The following is a 6205-nucleotide window of genomic DNA, read 5'->3' as shown; positions in this document are numbered from 1 at the left end:
TTAAAATAGCTTTGCACTGATATCTTATGGGAATTTTTAGGAATTTATATGAATTGTTTTTGAGTTGGTTGCTAAATTGCATAAAAGGAAAAACAGAAAAGATAAAAGGAAAACGGAGAACAAAAAAAAAGAATCGGGCGCAACCCCACAGGCCGGCCCAAAACCCCCTCTGCAGCCCACCTAGCCAGCCCGGCACCCCCTCCCCCTTTTCTTTTTCTCTTCCAGACGCTGGCGCACGGACCCCGCCTGTCAGCGCCCTTACCCCTCCTTCTCCTTCTCCCTGTCCAGGTGCACACCGTACTGTAGCCCGTGATCGACGCCCGGCGATTAACGCCAATTGAAGTCCCGGTTTACTGCCCCTAACTGCGCCCCTCCTCGCCTACAAAATCTCCTCCATCTTCTCTCCATCTTCTCCCGCAAGAACGCCACCGGGCTGCATCGTTTGGAGGTCGGGAGCCCGTCGGAGTTCACCACGACCTTCGCCTCTCCCGTGCATCTCCCTCCCTCTTTTTTCTCTCTCAGAGAAGCTCTCAACGCAAGGAACCTAACGGACATTTTCGCTCGTTCTCTCGTGCCCCAGGTCGAACGCTCCGTCCACGCCGTATTCGTGCCGTCGCCGGTCGTCATCGTCGACGAGCAGCCCGGGAGGAGCAGGCCACCGCGTCGACGGCCTCCGTGTGCATCGCGTTCTCGCCAAGCTCCTCCATCTCTAGGTAATCGCGCCCCTCCCCTTTCCCTCTCTCCCTCCGGGAACACGAGCTCTGCCCCAAGCCCGGCAATGGCGTGCGAGCCAAACGCCGGCCAGATTCCGGTCGGGTGCCTCCCTCCCAGTCGCAGCGCCCCCCTGCCTCTTGTTTTTTTATTTTAGCACATAGATCTCAACCGTCCAGATCCACCCCGATCCTACGGCCCCAGCGCGCCACGCGGGCGATCCGGCTGACGTCGCTCTGGCCAACCACAGCACGCCACGCGCGTGATCCATGCGCTCGCCCCCGCAGCCATTAGCAAGCCGCCACATGGCGCCCTCTTATTAAATCAATTCCAGTTTTAGTTTTAATTGACTGTTTTGAATACAAACTTCAAATTCATTTTCCAGGAGATATACACGTTAGAAATTTTTGTATTTTATATCAAAATGTTCACAATAAAAAGTAGAACATTTTAGGCACATTAAAAATTAATTTTGGTATAGTTTTATACATATTATTTATAGAACCATGTATATGCCATTTATTCACAAAATATGTTTCCCACGTCCAAAAAATTTAAATAAAATATGTGTGTGTTCATTAGGACCAGTAGTTCACTGTAGTATTTATGCATGTCAGTTTTGGACATTATTAATTTACTGGAATTATAGATCCATGTATAGACCATTTTAATTCTAGAAAATGTTCTACATGTCCACTTTTTACAAATAAAATATCTATGGAACCAGTAAAATGTGTAGATCATTATAAAGATATTATATGGACCATTTGCTAAACTTTTATATACAAATATTGCAGAACCTTAAAATATGCTCTAGGGACTATTTAATGAATATAAAATAATTCACACGTCCAAATTTAATTAATAAAATATGTTTGTGCTCAGTAAGATCAGTAGAGAAACATGATATTTTTGCATGTTAAGTTTTATATACTTTGTCTTGAAACTTATTACAAACCTTAGAATTTAGGTTGCATGCCGCAATAAAATGATAAAAATAGGTGCAACTATTATATAACTATAAAAATTGACACATGACAACTTTCAACACATTGCTCAACCAGTAGAATAATTTTATAAATATTTCAACCTTTTGTCATGTCCATTTAGATCTATCTACCAAAGTCATTCTTGAATTTCATCACCAAGTCTAGATCATCTAACTCAACGTAAGACTTAGTGGAAAACCCCCTCTCTATTCATGCCCAAGTGCAAAACCTATCAACCTCATCTTACCCAAAATTCTTCTAAGTAGTTGACTTCCTCTTGCACCCACTAAAATCACTTAGCCATATTTCTATCTCATCTCAATTCTCAAGATGGTGGAAAAGAGGCTTCAACAAATACTAAGTCTAAAGAGAAGACAAGAAGGATCAAGGTGCTCAAGGGAAAGAGACTCCAGGAGAACAAGATGAAGAAGATGAAGAATATCTTGACTTAGAATATTTCTATCTAACCTCTCAACCCAAGCCTAAATACTGCCTCTCTAATTTTGCTAAGTGTTGACACCTCTGACAATTTAGAAACATCATTTTAGGACTTAGCCATTTCTCTAACTCGAGTGGAATGTAATCACATTTCTTTCTAAGTCCTTGACTTGACCCAATTAATCTAACCATCTATACCTAGCCAACCACCTGTCTATTAACTTTGTTTGGTATGGACTATTCAAAGTGCAAATGAGCTATTTGAGTAGTTTGCAATATCAACCTAAACTAAGTGCAACTTGAACTATTTGTTAAGTGTGGTCACACATTGCTAAATACAATTTAGTTGCACCATCTTTGGGACTTAAGTAAATTTTATTCACTATCTCAAAGCCAACCTTGTCTAGCCTTGCCTCATGCCATCTTTCTCAAACCATGGAACCATAACTTCAACAAATACACGACACATTGATAACAAAAATATTTACTTTGATTGTATTACTTGATGTTTGTTGTTTTGAATGGTATGTTTATTTTTGTGTTGTTTCTATCTTATAGTGTTTGGTGATTTATTGTGGCGTGGAGAGAAAGAGAGATTTCACCCTTCTGTTAAAAAGGCAAGTGACACTCATCTATCACCTATTTTTACTATATGCATTAGTGTTTTACTGTAGTATGCATGATAGGTGATTTTATTCTTTTTTTTAAGTTTATGTTTGGATACAAGTTTTGCAATGCTAGAATACCTAGTAGATTTTTAGTCTCCCCTGAACCCCTCCCTGTTAGGAAAATATTGGCCATACTTGGCTACTATCAAAAATCTTACCACTATTGTTTTTCACTTGGTGGTTTGCAAAACTTTGCAAAAGAAAACTAATAACCTTAATGCACCCCTGGGTGGACTGAATCTTGATAGAGGAGGCTGACTTCAAACGTGGACCGCCACCCAGGAACAAAGAGATTCGGAGGACTTCATCTGCTCTAGGCTGGCTTCCGGTGCAGCCTTATGGTATATGGCTCGCCAAGATTCTGAAGTTGTGGAGGTTCTTCCTGTGGTCAGACCAGAGGGTGGTAGCAAAATTATAGGAGTAACGGGTCTGGCCGGTATGGTTGAACTTCTCTTCTAAAGGTCTTGTCTCATCTTACTCTTGGGTAGATGGGTCTTAAGGTGAAAGTGCACAACCTCTCGAGAGTTAAAATCTAAGATCTTAGCCGTGTCCCCGGCATCGGACAATTTGAGCTACTTGGGCAAGGAATGCACTGAAGGATCTCAACACCCCTTTTGTTTTAAAGACTAAGTAAAATGCGCTAGAAACCTCTTTTAGGTGCACATGGTGTTTTTACCCCTCTGTGCCCCCTTATCAAACTTCATGGTGTATCATGGTATGCCCTCTGAATACCCATGAATGAGTTTACAAAGTGATAAAATTTGTTTTATCAAATACAGGACAAAATTGGTTTTATACAAATAGCCCCCAGACTCCACTAACCCAATATCATGTAGCTAGTCCACAAATATTACCAAGTGTCATTTTCCAGTACATCATTGTACTGACCCCCATTTACGGGGCTGCATATTCAAACGTGCAGGTTACTCTGATGAAGATTTTCGTTTAGGATCTCGAGTCTACATTCCAACATGTCTCTGCCTGTGCCGCATGGTGAAGATGAAGACTCCATGCTATTTGTTTTCCGCTGTGTATGTAAAGCTAGTCCATGTGACTATGCAATTTGTAAAGAAATGTTGTATATCCGGATCATACGATATAATTTTTGATACTATTGCAATGATATACTATATTTTGTACTGTGATGCTATAAGTGATCCAGGGAATAGCATGAAACACAGGTGTTCTACCTTTGGTCAAAAGGTTGGACGTTACAAAATGGTATCAGAGCATAGTGTTGCCTGTAGGATCGAGACCCTAGGTTTGAATTAGAAAATAGGAATACCTTAGGAGAAAAATTCTTTCTTACCTATCTAATTCAGTTTTTATTTAAAAGGATGTTTGCTATTGGAACTTCTTGTATTCTCACCTATTTCATCCCCAAAAATATTCCATCTTGTCTTAGATGACCACCTTTTGAAGACCATCACGGAATAATCGATGATGACAACATTTCCTAAGTGAGATATTGATGCTTCACAAGAAATTCTACAACTCCGCAAGAAGTGCTACAAAGAAGAACAACGAAGAATTTGAAGAAATTCTCCGATGCATACTACACAACACTCCAAGATACCCGATGGAATAGAAGAGAAACTTGTAGCTTTCAAATCCAAAATAGAATAGACCACCATTATTTATCTTTTATTGCATCAACAATATCGTTAGAATTCAGTGATCATACTAAATTGTGGTATGACCATGCTAGTTTGTTTGTGTTGAACAAATTTGATGTGATGAATGCTTGTTAAATGTTTGATGATTTGCCATGTTATGTTGTGAATGGGTAGGAACCTTCTTTAGAATCTTTCTATCTTTTCTCATCTATGCTAAGCCTCAAACTTATTAAACAGATGACTCCTCCAAGATACAACAACAACCCTCAGTTGGAGTTAGCCATGCAACAGATGATAGAGACGCAAACTCAGTTGACCCAGCTAGTGACTCAGAATATGATCAATAACAATAGTGAGTTACCTTCAGGATTTCAACAGCAGCTGGATGCACATACTCATATAGTGCATATGATGCCTCAGAGCACTATCATCAGATATGATACCCAACCATAGAAAAATCATGATAGCAAGGATATCAAGTATTGTGATGTGACAAGTTCCCGAGCTTGCAAATATTGTGGAGAAATAGGACACACGTCCAAGGAGTGATGTGAACAGTGCCCACACTGTGATGCAAGTCACCCAAACGAGGAGTGTCCCACAACTCAATTTTCTTTTTACCTATGTGAAGGAACAGATCATGTACATGTTCAGTGCCATTTTTATTCCTTGGTGCATCAATTGAACCAAAGAGCCAAAGATTTTATATCCCAGTCCATTGGGAAAATCCCTGAAGATACAATATCCAAGGTGGGTGAAGAGACTGAAGTTAAGTCACAGGAAGCAACTCATGCTGTAACTACCAAGTGCTGTTATATTTGTGGAGAAGAAGGACATATATCCCACAACTGTACCAGAAAACGTGAAAGATTTCCCACATACATAGTGGAAATTGGTGACCAAGAATTTCAAGACCTCTTAGCGAGAGAAAAGCCCCAGAAGAAGAAGAGGAAATGCAACAACACCAACAAGAGAGATGTCAGTCTAGTGTAGTGCAAAATTATAGGAGTAACGGGTCTGGCCGGTATGGTTGAACTTCTCTTCTAAAGGTCTTGTCTCATCTTACTCTTGGGTAGATGGGTCTTAAGGTGAAAGTGCACAACCTCTCGAGAGTTAAAATCTAAGATCTTAGCCGTGTCCCCGGCATCGGACAATTTGAGCTACTGGGCAAGGAATGCACTGAAGGGTCTCAACACCCCTTTTGTTTTAAAGACTAAGTAAAATGCGCTAGAAACCTCTTTTAGGTGCACATGGTGTTTTTACCCCTCTGTGCCCCCTTATCAAACTTCATGGTGTATCATGGTACGCCCTCTGAATACCCATGAATGAGTTTACAAAGTGATAAAATTTGTTTTATCAAATACAGGACAAAATTGGTTTTACACAAATAGCCCCCAGACTCCACTAGCCAAATATCATGTAGATAGTCCACAAATATTACCAAGTGTCATTTGCCAATACATCATTGTACTGACCCCCATTTACGGGGCTGCATATTCAAACGTGCAGTTCACTCTGATGAAGATTTTCGTTTAGGATCTCGAGTCTACATTCCAACATGTCTCTGCCTGTGCCGCATGGTGAAGATGAAGACTCCATGCTATTTGTTTTCCGCTGTGTATGTAAACCTAGTCCATGTGACTATGCAATTTGTAAAGAAATGTTGTATATCCGGATCATACGATATAATTTTTGATACTATTGCAATGATATACTATATTTTGTACTGTGATGCTATCAGTGATCCAGGGAATTGCATGAAACACAGGTGTTCTACCTTTGG

Source organism: Lolium rigidum, chromosome 2, assembly GCF_022539505.1.
Source record: "Lolium rigidum isolate FL_2022 chromosome 2, APGP_CSIRO_Lrig_0.1, whole genome shotgun sequence".
NCBI classification, from domain to species: domain Eukaryota; kingdom Viridiplantae; phylum Streptophyta; class Magnoliopsida; order Poales; family Poaceae; genus Lolium; species Lolium rigidum.
This window is presented reverse-complemented; position numbering follows the sequence as displayed.